The sequence below is a fragment of the Schistocerca piceifrons genome, chromosome 1 (assembly GCF_021461385.2).
Source record: "Schistocerca piceifrons isolate TAMUIC-IGC-003096 chromosome 1, iqSchPice1.1, whole genome shotgun sequence".
Lineage (NCBI taxonomy): Eukaryota > Metazoa > Arthropoda > Insecta > Orthoptera > Acrididae > Schistocerca > Schistocerca piceifrons.
The window spans coordinates 671,955,474-671,975,420 of record NC_060138.1 but is presented as its reverse complement, the minus strand read 5'-3'; the positions used below and the strand labels follow the sequence as shown (position 1 = coordinate 671,975,420).

Here is a 19,947-nt window from a genome sequence, read left to right as displayed (position 1 = left end):
GCGAAGATTATATGGGTCGATCACCTAAGTAATGAGGGGATATTGAATAGAATTGGGGAGAAGAGGAAATTGTGGCACAGCCTGGCTAAAAGAAGGGATCGGTTGGTAGGGCATATTCTGAGGCATCAAGGGATCACCAATTTAGAATTGGAGGGCAGCGTGGAGGGTAAAATAGTAGAGGTAGACCAAGAGATGAATACACTAAGCAGATTCAGAAGGATGTAGGTTGCAGTAGTTGTACTGTATGGAACTGGGGACCTAGAAACGATGGAGAGGCTCCGTCCCCGCTGTAGCCCGCAGTGGTACACAACCCTACAACGGGCTACAGCAGTCCACTCACCACACTGTCGCCCACACCGAACCTATGGCTATTGTGCAGTTCGGCCCCCAGTGGACCCCCCGGGAACGTCTCACACCAGACCAGTGTAACCCCAATGTTTGCGTGGTAGATAATTATGGTGAACGCATACGTGGAGAAAGTGTTTTCGCAGCAATCGCGGACATAGTGTAACTGAGGCGGAAAAGGTGAACCATCCCGCATTCGCCAAGGCAGATGGAAAGCCGCCTTAAAAACCATCCATAGACCGGCCGGCACACCGGAACTCGACACTAATCCACTGGGCGGATTTGTGCCGAGGACCGACACGCTTTCCCGCCCGGAAAGCAGTGCGTTAGACCGCACGGGCTTGCAGTAGTTACTAAGAGATGAAGAAGCTTGCCTAAGATAGAGTAGCATGGAGAGCTGCATCAAACCAGTCTCTGGACTGAAGATCACCACAACAACAACAGTGTAGGCCCGTCTTGCTGCACATAACTGGCGTAAGAGATCTGTTTGGCGCAATAGTCCACTCTGACCGTATTGCTTTCCAATTTTACGCCATTTCTAGGACTCTTTTGAGAAGTGTTTCAACGTGAATGCTAACAGGAGCTATATGGCGGTAATTGTCTTCCTAAGAGTCATTGAACTCTATTGTGAAAAGTATATGGTTCCACTTAAAACAAACCACACTTGTTACATTATCTCGATTGATGCCCAAGTTGAGAGCGTTACCCATAAGTAACATTACGTGCCCCTCAGCATACTGTCCGTTGCGGAAAATCTCGTTTCGATATCTGGAACGGTTCAGGAAATAAAAAGGAATTTAAGTCTTACGTTACTCGCTATGTCTACATGGATTTCAAAGAGAAAGACTTTTGACTCCCAGATGCGCAATCACATGACATCCTGGCGAAGGCATCGTCAACGTGTTTCGTATTACTTCCTGACAAGTGGAGTCTGACTGGCTAATCTGTAACTGAATAATTACCAATTGGAAGAGACGGATATTGAACCATCGACACACTCGGAAAAAAATTGGAGAGAGACGGATATTGAACCATCGACACACTCGGAAAAAAGGGTTTAATATCTCGTCAGCATCACGCTCATTAGAGACGAAGCATCCACTCAGTGGAAAAGGGAAATCAGATCGTCAGTGGCCTTACGAAAGGATCCATCCTGGCGTTTACCTTATTTGACTTAAGAAAACCGCTGATATCCTAAACCAGAATAGCAGGGACGAAATTTGGAACTACTTCCTCCGACGAGGCCATCGTGTGAACCAGAGCGCCACGCGGCAGGGTACAAATGGTTCAAATGGCTCTGAGCACTATGGGACTTAACTTCTGAGATCAGTCCCCTAGAACTTAGAACTACTTAAACCTAACTAAGCTAAGGACATCACACACATCCATGCGCGAGGCAGGATTCGAACCTTCGACCGTAGCGGTCGCGCGGTTCCAAACTGAAGCGCCATGTCACGGATTGCCCGGCACCTTCCACTGGAGGTTCGAGTCCTCCCTCGGGCATGGGTGTGTGCGTTGTTCTTAGCATAAGTTAGTTTAAGCAGTGTGTAAGTCTAGGGACCGATGACCTCAGCAGTTTGGTCCCTTAAGAATTCACACACATTTGAAATTTAATTTTCGAAGTGTAAGTGTAAACTTCGTGGCGAAATTCAGGTGATAAATTGAAGCAGATGTGAGTCAAATAATTCCTTGAGGACACAACTGTAACTATGAAAGGTGTTGGACTAAAACAGAAAAATAAAATATTGTGACACAAGATGGCGTTTTACTGACAAAAATGTTCCTAACCCATAAGTTACAGTCACAGACAACGGAGCCTTTCACGGAGGCATTGTTGTATAAAACATTCTAGGGCTTCTTGCTGCGTCAATTAAAGATAAAACCTCGAGCTTTCGAAGATAATCTCCATCGTCTTCGTCAGGAACACAGTTCAGTTGCTCCTGAAGAAGATGATGGAGGTAACCGTCGAAAGCTCGAGGTTTTGCACTGAAATGACGTGGCAAGAAGTCTAAGAATGGTTTTTTTTACGTATGTTTGTTAGTAAAACCCCGTAAGTAGGCTTTCAGACGATAGTTAACCTTTTGACTATCTCTCTTTTATCGTAAATATTTAAGTACCAATGTGCTCAAGGATGTATCAGTCAGAATCATACGCAGGGACGACGTGCAGGTTTTTGAAATCTCCCGTAAAAGTCAGAGTTAGCGGGGCAGAGCGGGCAGAGAAGGCTGCGGGTCCGTGTCGGTGTCCGGGGCCAGACGGCTGAGGACAAAGACGCCACTGAGGCCGCCGCCGCCGCCGCCGCCAGGAAAAACTGGGCGCGCAGTAATGGCAGGCAGCGTCTGGACACGGCCGACGACGCCTCGCAGCTCCTCCCGGAGAGCGTCCGTGCGAGAGCGCCAGTTATCGGCGCCTCGTCATCACCGCATTTGCCGTAACCATCGACGGGGCACACAGTGCAGTCAGGCCGTACCGTTAGCGAGCGTAATGGGTCTCGAAAGTTTTCAATATAAGGTCCGGTATGGTTGTGAAAACTGCATCCGCGTGCAAAATCGCCCAAACAGGAAGAAGCAACGTAGGTTTAGAACTCACTGAACCATAAGCTGGCACCATAAAAGTCGCCATGACTGATGTAAACGTCAAAGACGAGTACGCGGCAGATCTATGAGTTGGGGAAGAACATATTTTTTGATTGCCCCCTTTTATTGGCATGTGTGCTGTGTATAATGCGAAAGGTGTGATCTATATTTAATTTATGTATATATATGAGGAAGGTATCTGTTCTTTCGGACATGTCCGAAAGAACAGATACCATCCTCATATCAATGTATATATAGTTAAGACTCACCGGCCATTTGACCATCGTCTTCTTCTGTGCGGATGCACAAAAAGTGCCCGAACTCTTACGGGAATCGGCAAAAAGCGGCGAGTAATGAGTGTAATGGGCAGGGGCACTATTAATATAGTGTGGGACAATAAGTTGGGAATGTGGGTCTCACGGGAGGCGTGCCAGAGATAAGTCCCTGCAGTCGCACTATTCTCTGTGTCCTCGGTGGCTCAGATGGACAGCTCAGCGTGTTCGGTCAGAGGGCTGCTCCCCCTCTCTAATAAAAAACCGAGTAAAGGTATTAACGATCAACTTGAACGGATGTCTTGTGACGTCCGCCCAACGAAAATACAGAACAAAACGAAAAAAAAAGAAAAAAACAAAAAAGATGGATGGAGCATCTGCCATGTGAGCAGGAGATCCCGGGTTCGAGTCCCGGTAGAGGCACACATTTTCTACTCTCCCCGTTGACTTATATCAACGCCTGTATGCAGCTAAGGGATTTCATTTCATTATATCTTATTTAGCAGATTTTCACACAGAACTGAAACAACTCTGAATGATATACCCCAATCTGTCACACAAATCGGCTCAGGATGATGCCATACCTGGTTAGTCATTTACCTACAAAAGGTGTCGGCCCTGTGTACCAAATTTCGCAGCTTTTGTACCCCAAATTTAATCATATATACTTATTACTACACTGCATAAGCACAATAAGCAAAATTTTGATATTTTCTGTCCTTCCAATTGTTGCAAATGTAATGATCGGCAGAAACAGTATCTTTCTCAGATGTCAGTTCGCTGCATCAGACAGTTACGATGTTGAAGTGTGAAGACGTCGTAAGGTATGCCCGTCTCGTGAAAGTTTACAGCGTACCACAGTTGCAGCCCGCGAAATGGAGTGCAATTATTGCTGAACGCAGCGAGTGTACGAAGCCACAAGAAACGACCTAATTAGTATTCACGAAGTGTGAGAAGCAAGTCGAGTCACATAATTACTACAAGCGAGAGCAGACCACTGTCTGCCCGAATCACGTCTCTTGCGTTACAAACTACAGTCCTCTGCTACAAGACAGTACTACCACAACTCTTTTCCGTCGAGAATAGTATCAACAAGTTGCTACTGTTCAGTCGCCGGTCTTCCACATGCAGTCGTATCGTCTAAGAAATAAATTCTTTTCGTCACTATGATTTTCCCTACAAAAGAAAAGGCATAAAGCAGATAAGTGCTCAAACAGCTTAATGTTTTACGTGTATGTGTGCTGAAACGCAGAAATCGCATCCCTGCTAGGTTGGAACAATAGCCTTTCTCTGGTTAAACTCACGTGCCGTATTAATGACCTTCAGCCTGGCACACTGACCGGCGTAAGTCTCGTCTTAGGAGACTTCTTTCTTAGGACGGAAATAATCTGGATTTCAGTTGCATCCCACAAAGTTGCTACTGTTACTCATAATGTATCGTGGTAGGCGACTTCCCTCAGGTCCAACGCTAGCAAATTTCTTTTGCTTCTGCGATTAAAAGTGAAATTAGAAACGCAAAGATATGAGAAGTTCGATGAATAATACATGCCCTTCACTGCAGCTGTTTTAAACCTGTTCATGCAGCGCAACGTGTTGGGCAGTGTCGCGAGACGGGGAGATGAGTCACAACTGGATCGAAGTTACGCGCCAAATTAACGACTACTGGATGGTCTGATACACCGGTGGTTTTCCCATATACATACAGACGACTGTCTAGCTTATTTGTCGATGTACACTTGGGGTACTAAGGTGCGGTTGTGGTATCAGGCACTTGGCCGCGGTCAATAAGTACCAGAAACAATGACTAAGAACTCATCGGGTATGCATCCCGCAATAAGGGTCTGTAACGACAGGAAAAGAAGTTGAGAATAGTATGTTTTCATTCGCTTGCGTTTTCTGTTACTTTCATTTCTGGTTAATGGGAACATATTTGGACGTTTTGAGATGAGAATAATACTAAAGGGGATTGTTGATACGAAGGTTCATTTGAGTGCACATTCTGCAGCAGACTTAGTGATGCAACATCCAAAGCTGCTTTGAAAAACAACGCGAACGACCTAGGGTATCTATGACACTATCGTAAACAGAGTGACAAAGCATCTCGAACTATACGAGAATAATGTAATTGGTGTAATTAGGATATCTGAATACTCATCCCAACTCATAATAATGAATAAAAGTCGTTCATTGTTTTACAGCGAGAGAGTTATTGCGAAGCGAGGCGCAGTAATAAGCTCCTACGCACATTTAATTAAATAACTCTACTCGTAGTTTATCTCTTATATTTAGATTCGACCAAGTTCCTCTTCGAACCTTATGTAGGAAGCGCCAAATACGCATGTTTCTTTATTACTGTGTATGCGCTGGAGTGTCTGTACCAGTGTCAGTGTTTTGTGTCCCAGTCATGTAGCTGCAGATCTACAGTTTGTTACAAAAAGTAGTTTCAGGCAGAAATATGATGAATAAGAAACAATTATTTTCTCAAAAAGACGTAGGTGCGCCAGTTCTACACCATGGGTTCTGGTCACATAGTTGGAGTGGTGCCTAAGGCCGGCCCTTTGCATAAGTTGATGACGTATACCAATGCTTAGTCCGTTTCTCTTCTAAGACGATCAGCATCTACTGTTTGGCAACGTACAGCACAAAATATAAAATAAATGTCAACCTCGATCTTGCGCTAAAATGAAATGTGTATGACAGAGTGCATTACGTCGTAACTGTGAAGCGTTAGCTAGTTACTTTTATTAGATATTAAACGACCGTGCGATTTTCTTCCGCCGTCGTAATGTTCACACATATGCCTCCCGCTTACGGAACGACTAGAGGTAATGGCCTTGTTGTCAGGCATCTGTGCGCTATCTCTTCTTGAATAAAAAAAGGAGTGGAAGGTAAGGCGTTGCATAGTGACTTGCGCAGTATATATGTAGACGTAGGGAGATGTTGGATCAGTCGTGCAAGAACAATTTTTTATTTTAAAAGAAAAGAAAGTTTGCTCCTGACCACCTTGAAAAGTCGGATAATCAATTAAACAGCCTTTGTTCGGAGAATGTGGAACACTGGCCTCTTGGCATTAAGGCAGTTTCGTTAAGGTTGGTGCTTCCCGACTATAGCAGCAAAAAATGAGCAAGGACGCCTGAAGAACGTAACAGCCACATTCAGGTGTAAAGCTACTCTGTTTCCTTAGTTATCCAGAACTCATCAGCTGACGCAGAAGCGACGAGTTTGCCAGACTCGTAGTAGTATACCTAGCTCGAGAGGGAACGTCACAGGTTTGTGTCCTGCCTCGAGGTAGGGTACCATTTCTGTGTATGCCTGTGTATACATCAGAGCAATAATCATAATCTACGTTTGTTTATAGCCACATGTAACACTAGAATGCAAATAAAATTAACGAGATCAAATATCACCATAGCCTATGTCCTCGTATATCAGTTGCGATAAGAGAAATACGATGTGGATCGAGGAAGACATGTGACCTCCATACTGAATTGCTGTTAAAGATTTGTACACACATCAAAAATGTTTTGCATCACTTCGGTTCCGAGAGATCCGGAACGAGTACAGAAAACTGGAATAGAGATAAACATGAACATCATTTTCGCCCTTTTTATTGCTCATGAAAACCAGACATTGCATGTTGTACCACCTTACAGCGAGACCTTCAGAGGTGATGGTCCAGATTGCTGTACACACCGGTACCTCTAATACCCAGTAGCACGTCCTCTTGCATTGATGCATGCCTGTACACGTCGTGGCATACTATCCACAAGTTCATCAATGCACTGTTTGTCGAGATTGTCCCACCCCTCAACCGCGATTCGGCGTAGATTCCTCAGAGTGGTTGGTGGGTCACGTCGTCCATAAACAGCCCTTTTCAATCTATCCCAGGCTTGTTCGATAGGGTTCAGGCCTGGAGAACATGCTGCCCACTCTAGTCGAGCGATGTCGTTATCCTGAAGGAAGTCATTTATAAAATGTGCACGATGGGTGCGCGGATTGTCGTCCATGAAGACGAATGCCTCGCCAATGTGCTGCCGCTATGGTTGCACTATCGGTCGTAGGATGGCATTCACGTATCGTACAGCCGTTACGACGCCTTGCGTGACCACCAGCTACGTACGTCGGCCCCACATAATGCCACTCCAAAACAGCAGGGAACCTCCACCTTGCTGCACTGGCTGGACAGTGTGTCTAAGGAGCTCAGCCTGACCGGGTTGCCTCCAAACATGTTCCCGACGATTGTCTGGTTGAAGGCATATGCGATACTCATCGGTGAAGAGAAATCGATGCCAATCCTGAGTGGTCCAGTCGGCATATTGTTGGGCCCATCTGTACCGCGCTGCTTGGTGTCGTGGGTGCAAAAATGGACCCCGCCATCGACGTCGGGACTGAAACTACGCATCATGCAGCCTATTACGCACAGTTTTAGTCGTAACACAACGTCCTCTGGCTACACGAAAAGCATAATTCAACATGGTGGCGTTGCCGCCAGGGTTCCTCTGAGCCATAATCGGTAGGTAGCGGTCATCCACTGCAGTAGTAGCCGTTGGGCGGCCTGAGCGAGGCATGTCATCGACAGTTCCTGTCTCTCTGTATCTGCTCCATGTCCGAACAACATCGCTTTGGTTCACTTCAAGGCGCCTGGACACTTCCCTTGTTGAGAGCCGTTCCTGGCACAAAGTTACAATGCGGATGCTATCGAACCACGGTATTGACGCTCTAGGCATGGTTGAACTACAGACAACACGAGCCGTGTACCTCCTTCCTGCTGGAATAAGGGAACTGATCGGCTGTCGGACCCCTCTCCGTCTAATAGGCGCTGCTCATGCGTGGTTGTTTACATCTTGGGGCGGGTTTTGTGACATTTGTGATCAGTCAAAGGGACTGTGTCTGTGATACGATATCTACAGTCAACGTTTATTATCAGGAGTTCTGGGAACCGAGGTGATGCAAATTTTTTTATCTTAGTATTTTCCGTCTGTTGTGTAAAAAACTATTAATGCTAAATGATAATGTGTGTTAGTTTTGCCATAACAGATGTAGGTGATTTATATGTGGCGTATTCTGTTAAATGAAAACTATATTAAGTGTACTGTTCATGTGAGTTATAATGTAGTGTAAACCCGCAGCCTTCTTAATGTTAACAGAGATAATGCGGCAAAAAAAATGAACGCCATCTACTGATAAACACTACCCACCTGAACAGTCCAGGGTGTACTGCCGGTTCAAAGTGTCTAACGGACACATTATTTCAGCGATAGTATATGTCACCATCGTTAGGTTAACAATTAAGAAGACTCTCAGCAAACAAAACGATCTGGCGACCAGGGCGGATACAGATCTTATATCAACGCCATCACAGAAGCCGACGGTAGCGTCTTCGCGACCGCTAACCCCGACGCGCGGCCGCGGGCGCTGAACGCGGACGGAGCAGCTCGTGGTGGCAGGCGATGTTAGTCGACCACGCGCCCTCAGGAGCTCAGTTCGTCGGCGCATCTGATCGCCGAAATATTGTGCCCGTTGGACACTGTGGACCGGTAATACACAAGTGGACTGTTCGATCAACAAATACGTGTGCAGTAACTGAAGAATCAGATTACCCATCTGAGTTATACTTCTGCCCTTGACTTTTCTTATCCAAATTTCACTGTAACCTAAAAGTATAGACCTCACAAAATTTCATTTATGTTATTAATCAAATGAATACCCCTAGCTGCATACAGGCGTTGATATAAGTCAACGGGGACAGTTGAAAATGTGTGCCACTACCGGGACTCGAATTTGGGATCTCCTGCTTACATGGCAGACGCTCTATCCATCTTTTTTTAAATCTCATTTTGTTCTATAGTGTTCGTTGAATTTGTTCGTGGCGCACGTCCGATGACACCCGTTCAGGTTGTTCGTTGATCCGTTCACTTAGTTTTTTTTTTTTTTTTTATTACAGAGGGTAGGTAAACCCTCTGACCGAACACGCTGAGCTACCGTGCCGGCGTCCATCTCAGCCACCGAGGACACAAGGGATAGTGCGACTGCAGGGACTTATCTCTGGCACGCCTCCCGTGTGACCCACATTCCCAACTTATTGACCCGCACTATATTCGATTCCCATAAGAGTTGGAGCACTGTTTGAGCATCCGCACAGAAGAAGAAAATGGTCAAATGGCCAGTGAGCCTTGGCCCACTGGCCATTTGACCATATATATATATATATATATATATATATATGTGTGTGTGTGTGTGTGTGTGTGTGTGTGTTTGTGTGTGTGTGTGTGTAACATAGTATATATATATATATATATATATATATTCATTTATATTATATTATATTAATTATATTCATTTATGTGTTTTTCATGGACTTGTCACAGACACTCTCCTCTCGAAGACGTACTACTCAATATATTACTACAAGTGTATGAAATATTATTCCCAGTGAATTAAAAGACGACGTAACATTCTCTGGCTTGACATCACCGATAGCCGTTTTACGTTATAAAATATTTGTCGCAGAATGTCAGCTAACATCCTTACTTATAGTCGAAGTTATTTAAACTGCGAAGTGGTTCTATTTGACGTGTCACTTATGATGTAAGACAAACAGTCAGTGCGTATTTAATTTACCATACACTGTATTCCCTTTAATGTTCAGTTACAGAACATTTCAAAAAAACTCAGTGATAAGTAATTGCCGCTTTGAATGAAAACACATTTATGTCTACTGCTGCACAGTGAACTTCTTTTGAGTGCTCCTGTAGCTGGTGATTATAATCACAGCTTACTTCCACGTCGGCTCTTGGCCTTTAATATTTGTGTTGCATCATACGTAATTAAATACTTTCAGACTTATCAAACGGAGCATGTCATTCTCAATGGAAAGAAGTCTTCCGAATAAGAGTGATTTCAGGTGTGCCGCAGGGGAGTGCCGTAGGACCGTTGCTATTCACAATATACATAAATGACCTTGTGGATAACGTCGGAAGTTCACTAAGGCTCTTTGCGGATGATGCTGCAGTATATCGAGTGGTTGTAACAATGGAAAATTGTACTGAAATGCAGGAGGATCTGCAACGAATTGACGCATGTGCAGGGAATGGCAATTGAATCTCAATGTAGACAAGTGTAATGTGCTGCGAAGACATAGAAAGAAAGATCCTTTATCATTTATTTACAATATAGCAGGTCAGCAACTGGAAGCAGTTAATTCCATAAATTTGCTGGGAGTAGACATTAGGAGTGATTTAAAATGGAATGATCATATAAAGTTGATCGTCGGTAAACCAGATGCCTGACTGAGATTCATTGGAAGAATCCTAAGGAAATTGAATCCTAAAACAAAGGAAGTAGGTTACAGTACACTTGTTCGCCCACTGCTTGAATACTGCTCAGCAGTGTGGAATACGTACCAGATAGGGTTGATAGAACAGATAGAGAAGATCCAACAGAGAGAAGCGCGCTTCGTTACAGGATCATTTAGTAATCGCGAAAGCGTTACGGAGATGACAGATAAACTCCAGTGGAAGACTCTGCAGGAGAGGCGCTCAGTATCTCGGTACGGGCTTTTGTTGAAGTTTCGAGAACATACCTTCACCGAGGAGTCAAGCTGTATATTGTTCCCTCCTACGTATATCTCGAGAAGAGACCATGAGGATAAAATCAGAGAGATTAGAGCCCACACAGAGGCATACCGACAATCTTTCATTCCACGAACAATACGAGACTGGAATAGAAGGGAGAACCGATAGAGGTACTCAATGTACCCACCACCACACACCGTCAGGTGGCTTGCGGAGTATGGATGTAGATGTAGATATAGTGAATTAGGTGTCCTTTTCGTGCCAGGCAAAGAAACAGCCCAGTACAGTGTGGAAGGATGTTTCAATTGCGACTTGCACCTGAGGGCAGACTGTCACTACCCGTGTGGCATTATGCAGTAATAAAAAGACGTTTTTCTGATCGAAGAGAACATTTATTTAGCAACGAATGTGAGACACATTTATCGATAAAATCGGTACTGAAGTTACCACTTCCTTTTCACTTCACACCTTTTGAACACCGAATGCATTTCGTGTAACAACTTCTTCGGAGAGATAATTGCGCCAAGCCCTCTGAGAAGAGGTACTGGGCGACCACGTTGCCGAATTTGATAGGGGCCTGTGCCGCGGCGCGCGCGTTCCTGGCGCCTGTGTCACGTCGCGCCTTTGTGGCGGCCGCCCGGGCTGACTCAGCAGCCTTGGGCCTCCTGCCCCTGCCAACCTTATTACCTGCGCCTTATTAACTGGTCGCCGGGACCGTAGGTGGCGGTGAGCAGCTGTCGCAGTAGAGTTTTCTGCTGTTCACTGATGAGACGTATTGGGCTGATGAATAATTCGAAGCGTCTTTGTTTTGCATGTTGGTATTCCAGTTACTATGGGTTTATTACTGACTGTCATTTTTTATTTGTAGTTCATAGTTGTTATTTGAATTTGCATATTGTCATTTTGTCATTTGGACGTAGTGAGTGGAGCTGTGGACGCTAGAGAACGGAGTGACAAGTGGAGGAAACGGAACATTTCCGGCAGACTTTCCTGCTTGAGTTCAGTGGAGGTGGAGGCAGCCAGAAATATTTGCGCCATGTATGGGGATAATGCCATTGGACGAAGTACGGCAAGAAAGTTGTTTAGTCGTCTTAAGGAGGATCACCTTGACATTAGTGGCTCTCCGTGTTCAGGAAGACCTCGGGTTTTGTGAAGACAGTTTTAACACATTAATCCACAATGAGCAACGTCAGTGTACTCGATAACTGACAAATATGATGAACTGTGATCATTCCGCCATCGTGCATGGGGAAGGTTCAGAAATCGGGTGCATGGGTACCGCAAAATCACAAAAATCGGTGAGTGGCCATATGTTCATCTCTGGTTGCTCATCATCAAATGGCTCGTGTACACCAACCATTCCTATCTTGTACGATTCTAACATAATGAAAAGAAAGGAATGATAGAGCCCAAACAAAGCAGCAACTTCGCGTACAGGGACTTGTGCGCGTCCACAAAAGATAATGTTATACTTCTAGTGGAATAGTGACGGTGTGTTGTACTACGAATTGCTTCCCCGACGTGTAACCATCACTGCTGACATTTACTGTCAACAACTAAGATGTTTTGCAGACACAACCCAAGAACAGCGACCAAGAAGACTGGATGAAGTGCTGCTACTCCACGATAACGTCCGCTCGCATTTCGCTAGACTGACAAAAAAACACTATGCACGAACTGAGGTAGAAAGTTATTCCGCACCCACCTTTTTCAGCTGATCTTGCGCCCTCAGATTTTCACCTTTTTCGCTCTCTATGAGGCTTTAAGAAACTTCCTTTCCGGATGAAAATGCGCTCCGATCATGTCTCAACGAGTTCTTCGCCTCAAGACCATGTAACTTCTGAAGTCGCTGAATCGAGAAGTTACTCCAGCGTTAGCGGATTGTTCTAAATAGTGAAGGAGAATATGTTATCGATGACTAAAGTCTCTGTTGTGTTTCTAAACTCATGAATAAACGCCACGAACTAATGCACCAAACCCGTATTATAGGAACATATAGGGATATGTTTAAGCAGAGGATGCATTAAAAAAAGTGAGGATTACTCATAGATAAAAGCTGGTTGTAAAGTTACAAATCTTTTGAATCGAATCTGGTACTACACTGTCTGCTCGTATAAAACGCCTTACGCCAGTAAAGACTGTGTCGATGTTGTTTGCAGGTTGGTACATAACTCCTGTAACAACATAGCATTGCAGAGAAAATAATAATTTGATAATAAAATTGCCGTAATTAAAGTTCGATTAATCACCGATTATGATTTTTGTGTGTTGTTCTCATTGTTGTTGTGCTATTCAGGAGGAAGGCTGGTTTGATGCAGCTCTACACGCTAGTCTCTCCTCTGCAAAACTTTTCATCTCCGAATAACTGCTGCAACTTACATTCACTTGATTCTCTTTACTGTATTAATCCCTTGGTCTCCCTCTAGAATTTGCACCCACTATTCTTCCCTCCACTACCAAATTGACGATTCCTTGATGAGACGTGCTCTCAACCGATTTTATCTATTAGTGAACTACAGCAGTTTGACAACGCATGGATCTGCGTTCAGTGTATGCCGCCTTTAGAATCTGAAGATGGTCATTGTATGGCCGAAACCGGTTATGACTGTGTCATAAGAATGTGACTGCGTCTATAAATAAACAAAAATATTTTTACAAATTAATCAATCACTCTCCGGCCGTAGTGGCCGAGCGGTTCTACGCGCTTCAGTCTGGAACCGCGCGACCGTTACGGTTGCAGGTTCGAATCCTGCCTCAGGCATGAGTGTGTGTAGGTTAGTTAGGTTTAAGTAGTTCTAAGTTGTAAGGGACTGATGACCTCATATGTTAAGTCCCATAGTGCTCAGAGTCATCTGAACCAATTGAATCAATCACTCATTCCACTGACAAAATGTCGTTTTTTCCAAAATCATTGTCTAGTGAAGTTGTGCTATAAATTTCTTTTTTCCCCGATTCGCTACTGTATCTTTTCATTAGTTACTGCATCTACCTATCTAATCTTCACCATTCTTCTAAAGCATAACAGTTCAAAAAATCCTATTGTCTTTCGTCTGAACTGCTTATCATCCGTATTTCGCTTCCGTACCTGCACTCCGGACAAATACCTTCAGAAAAGACTTCCTAATACTTGAGATTTATAATAAACAGATTCCTTTTCTTAGAAATGCTGTTTGGCGCGAGTGTAACGACATCTGAACAATGCGCTACAGACACGTACGTAGTGAAAATGACAGTACGCCGCGAGTTAATCGACTTTTGACGTGGGAAGATAATCGGTAAAGAAGCGTAGACCATACAGCATATCGGAAATTACGAAAGAATTCTGATCGACGAGATCAAGACCATCTTTTGGTCGACCACCAATATCGCAGAGACAATTTTTCGAGACAATCAGTCGCAGAGGACGGTCACAAGTGTTTAATGAACAGACTCCAGCGACGCCTGCTGTCGATGTGAATGTGAGGCATTGTGAATCATTTTACGCCACGTCTGTACTGTACAACGTACCCCCCCCCCCCCCCCCCCCCCCAAGGCTTCAGCAGCCGACGGCGTCTAACATATACTGTGTCTTCCCGTAACTTGCCACTGAATATATTCTCTGCAGGACACTAAATACTGTACTTTGGGGTTATTTCCTACCAATAGCGGCCGCTCTCTGACATTTACGAGCGAGGGAAATGGGTAATATGCCTCCATACACGGCCTCACCTCTTATCTTATCCTCAAGGACACTACGAGAGTTACAGCAGAGAGGTTTCAAAGCCAAGGCCGTCTGTGAAAGATCAGATAAATCTGGAACTTCATACCGCCACCTCTCCTCCCTCCATCAACCCGATACTGGCGAATAAATTACCTTTGGGTTGATAGCCATAACGCGCCTTAGCGCCCTCGGTGCGGAGAGGATTAATTATTTGTGTTCCGTATTTACCTTGGTAACTGCAATTGATATAACTGTTCTCCGCTGTAGTTACATGAATGCCGCATGTACACATTTCCTTATTCATATGGAGTATACTAAGAAACGATAGTTCTCTGTGTCAGTTCAGGAAGGATTCAGGTTCTTCAGCTTGCGGCAGACTTGATCAGTGCTGCATCAAATGTTAATACTAGTTAAACGGACGTCGACCACCCTTAGATGTCATAACCAAGACAGTAGTAGATGTGTAGTATTCAATGAAACTTTCCTCATTCGTGAGACTTCATGCCTAACCAGTTGTTCGAGTTTGTGAGTGGAGCAGCGTTTTGTGTACAATTTAAACAGACGAGTCCGCTCAGGTGACGAGGGAGTTTGCAGATTGTGGAGACAAAGAAACAAAAACTACGTACAAACAAGGATATCACAGAATGTCTCGGTGAATTCCCTGCAACACTGTTGCGGGGATTCGTACGAGTTAACGGGTAACGCGACGTTGTGCTTCCGAGCATATAACAAAATTTTCAGGAACACAGGATGGCACGCAGAAAACAAACAGAACTACATAAGCGTGTCAAGTGTTCTTCTTTACCTACTGTGGTATTTTTCTCCAGAATGTAGGCGTGTAAAGAGAACAACATGCAAGTGTTTCAAGAATGCAACGCTTACGTAAAGTAAGAATACAGGAGAGAACTATTCTTCGTTGTATTCTTGAGAAATACCGCTTTCGTTGAAAATTGGTATCACATCTGATGTGCAAATAAGTGTCGACAATGCTGTTCGTTGCTATGTGACACGCATAAAGCAAGAGCAGCATCTGGACATTTCATTTCCTAATAAGACTAAAAAACTGCAAGCTGACTGTCGCAGATAGCAAGGGCGTAGAAGTTATAGGTATGAGAGATGCAGATGCCGGAAGCATTTTGAGAGTTGAACTCCTTTCTGCTTTTGGACGACGCGTTGAGCTCTGAGGGTACGTAACTACCCAGAAGCACTAGTTAAATGCAGTTATAACAGTTTTATGAAAGGCAGGCGCTACTTCAGCCGTGTTTTTTTATGAACTTTGAGAGTAGGGTCATAGCTCTAACTACTGATTACCTTGTTTTGTAACTCGTAGCAACGATAGCATATTTTCAATCGCTGATGCTGGAGGGGTGGCGTCATCCCTGAGGTAGCCAGTTCGAATCCTGGTTCTGGTGAGGAAGAGTTCCTGATCATAAGACTGTCGCCCCATGCATTCAACACAGAATTTGCGTTGCATTTTCTTCCTAATACCGTAATCAAGACATCAATATATATGCTGAATATATCTCCCATAAGGAGGGCATATAACTCCTAATTATGATCTGTCTGTCGGAAGGTGAACGTTAGGTTCAGTAACCTCCATGCACTACTCAGGAGAGGCACGCTTTGTATTTGTACTCCTATGTCTTTCATCTTGCGTCAACAGCGTATTAGTAACACTACGAATGTCCGTGCATATTTCGACCATTTTTGAAAAAAATGTAAATATGAAGCATGAATTGTTCTGTCATAATCAGAAGAAATACTTTCGTTTAGAATAGAAATCTGTAGTTTTGAAGACTTAAATGACCAAAAAATTCTCGCTTGACTAAATGGCGAAGCCCATGAACCGGAATTTGAGTAGGAGCTTGATTTTATCGATGTTCTAATTCACCGGAAAACAAGAACCTACCAGGAAAAATAGTGAATTATAAAACATAAACAGAGAAAACTGGATTATTTTGGAAAGTGAACTAAAAGCAAGTGATTTGTAAATGCGATTTGATTTAAGTGAAGTTTTATAAATAAGTTAGTTTCCGGCAAATAAAGCATAGGTAAAAGTTATATTTAGAATGTTTTGTGAATATAGTAAATAGAAGTTTTTGGTGAAGACTTTGGATAGTCCGTATTTTTCGGTTCACTTGTTGATATTCTTGAGCATTTCATTTCTTGGATGAGTTCTGCGATCTGAATGTTTGCTAAATAGTTGAAGCAATAAATGTACAGACAATCCGAAAATATGTCACACTGATATCAACAGTGGTAATCTATATGTACCCAGGTGGTTATAATTAAACTTCCCCTATTTAACAGGTTGGCAACGGCCTTGCCGCAGTGGATAGACCGGTTCCCGTGAGATCACCGCAGTTAAGCGCTGTCGGGCGTGGCTGGCACTTGGATGGGTGACCACCCAGCCGCCATGTGCTGTTGCCATTTTTCGGGGTGCACTCAGCCTCGTGATGCAAATTGAGGAGCTACTCGACCGAATAGTAGCGGCTCCGGTCAAAGAAATCCATCATAACGACCGGGAGAGCGGTGTGCTGACCACACGCCCCTCCTATCCGCATCCTCAACTCAGGATGACACGGCGGTCGGATGGTCCCGATGGGCCACTTGTGGCCTGAAGACGGAGTGCATATTTAACACGTTATAACACGGAAACTAAGTACTACACGAGTACTAAACTTGGTATTAATGTCAAGGACATGGGGAAGAGAAATAATGCGGGATCGAAAACGCTTTTAATGTGCTGCTACAGTACATCACACCATTACATACTGGTACCATTACTGCTACAAATAGGGCTCAATATGGCGTCCATCAGTGTCCAGAAGAGTCTGAAAGCGCAGGATTGCATTCAGCACAGCAGAATGAAATATGTCCTTAGGTATGCTGGCTACCTCTTTTGCTATGCTGCGCTTTAGATCAACACATCTGTGAATGTTCCCCTGGCGAACCCTGTCCTTCAGGTAGTCCCACAACCAGAAATCACAGGGAGTGAGATCAGGCGATCGTGCCGGCCAAGCATTTCGAAACGATACGCTGATAATTTTATCGTTTACAAATGTGTTTCGGAGAAGCAGGTGAACTTCACGAGCGCTGTATCGTGGGGCCCCATCTTGCATGAAAACTGCATGAGTTCAATGCGTCTCTCTCCTGCAGGGCGGGTATGATATGCTGGCGGAGCAAGTCCCAGTAACGTTGGCCAGTCTCACTGCACGTCTTTGTTCCTTAAGCGCCTACGTGATCAGAAAAGAATGGGCCAGTGCTGAACGTAGACGTGAAGCCACACCTTACGGTGACACGTTCACCATACAGAGGAACTTCATGCACAGTGACTGGAGGTGTAGATCCCCACACTCAGCAATTCTGTGTGTTCACCTCACCCGTCAGAGGAAAATGATTTTCGTCTGTCCATAGTATGGTCCACGGCCAGCCCTCGTCAATTTCAATCCTTGCGAGAAAGTGGAGAACGAAATCAACACTTCGTTGTGCGTCCTGTGGTGCGAGCTGCTGCACGATATGGATTTTTTGTTAAGTCTCCTTTTCACAGGTGGTCTTTGGGACGACGGCCGTTTACTATTGTAAGAAAGTAAACGACTAGCTGTGGTACAGGGTACCCTCCGCCAAGCACCGTACGGTGGCCAACGGAGTATGTATGTAGATGTAGAGGTGCACTGATCAGCGAGAATATTATGACCATCGATCTGCTGTCGATATAAACCCAAACCTGGCAAGAAATAACTGCTAGTCAGACACATGCACGGTACATGTAGTATTAGCGAGAGTGCTGTCCGTGTGTAAGGTGGGAAAGGCGCTTCATCTATCTGAGTTTGACCCAGGACAGACTGTGATGGCCCATAGGCTCTAGGCTCGGCACGGTATTTTGGTGACTGCACGACCTGTCGGGTGTTCAAGGAGTGCTGTGGTCTCTTGGAAACATAGCTTAACCCAGGTGAAACCACGTCCAGGCGTCGTGGGGTTGGTCGATCACCTCTCATTACAAATGTCGGACGTCGTAGGCTAGGCAGGCGACAAACTGTGGCCAAACCCTCAGACTTTAATGCTGATCAGAGTACAAGTGTGTTTGAACACACAGTGCACCGAACACACCTAACGATGGGCTTCCGCAGCCAAAGGTCTATGCATGTGCCACTGTTAACACCACGACATCGGCAACTACGACTGAAATGGGCATGTGACCATCGTCACTGGACGTTGGCGCAGTGGCAGAGCGTAGCATGATGTGATGAAGTCCGATACGTTCTTCATCATGCCGATGGGAGGGGGCGAATCTGTCGTCTTCCAGGGAAACAGCTCCTGTACTGTGGGACCGAGACAAGCAGACTGGGGCTACATTATGCCCTGCAGAACATTCGCGTGGGCGCTCATGGGTCCAGTGTGAAACGTCCCCTTTGAAAAAGTAATGAATTACTGTGCTGATAAACCTCTTACGTTATTAGATTTTCAAACACCTGAGTAGAACTGAACGTATTCAGACATTTCTCTCTTTGCTTATTCTGATCAACACTAAACTGACACACAATATTTTTAGCGCAACGCAATCTGACTTTCAAAAATCCCTACAAAACAATGGCCCTGACTAACAATAACCTATACCTTTCATGACTCACTTACCTCTCAAAAATCTCCGTTACTCGAGCTACTGCAATACAGCGAGCGCCAATACTGCCCGTTGAATAAAAGATTCTAACTACTGAAGGCACTAACTACTGATAGGCATAGTTAGCAAATGAAAGATTTTGATAGAGAACAAACAATGTATTTACCTTAATCATGTTCAAAAGTCATCATATATATATCAGTTCATGATATCCAATATTACAAATTTACGCTTTCTGATGGACACACGTCCATATCGTACGCTCTCAAAATTCTGCCATCTCCCCACATCCACCACTGCTGGCGGCTCACCTCCAACTGCGCAACGCTACGCGCTGTTCACATCCAGCTACCCTACAATATAGCAAATATTCCAACAATGCAAACCAGTCACAGACTTCACACAGCACAGTCAGTGATTTTCATATAGAGCGCTACGTGGCGTTACCAACATAGAAACCTAAACAGCCTACTTACAAGTGGAACTCGTAAAGGTACACTGATCAGCCAGAACATTATGACCATTGACCTACTATCGATATAAACCAATCCAGACGATAGCAGCGTCACCTGGCGAGGAATGACTGCTAGCCAGACATACGCACGGTTCATGTAGTATTAGTGAGCGTGCCAAGGAGTATTCTACACTGGCTGCAGTCCATGTACACCCCTTCATGACGATCATGTTTCTCGACGATAGTAGCATTTACCAGCAAGATAACGCCCCATGTCACATAGCCAGGACTGTGATGGAGTGGTTCAGGAACACAGTGGGGAGTTTGGGGAGTTTCAATTGACGTGCTTCCCCCCCCCCCCCCAATTCGCCACATCTGAGCCCGATCGAACATGTCTGGGGCTCA

General features: G+C 44.6%; 1 protein-coding gene and 1 pseudogene across 1 annotated transcript in view; one reads left to right on the top strand and one right to left on the bottom strand.

Moving 5' to 3' along the window:
- The window catches only part of LOC124709029, a 737,074-nt gene that overhangs the window by 303,815 nt on the left and 413,312 nt on the right, over positions 1-19,947 (bottom strand). The gene's annotated exons all lie outside the window — the stretch shown is intronic.
- On the top strand, positions 16,781-16,897 carry LOC124723277 (annotated as a pseudogene).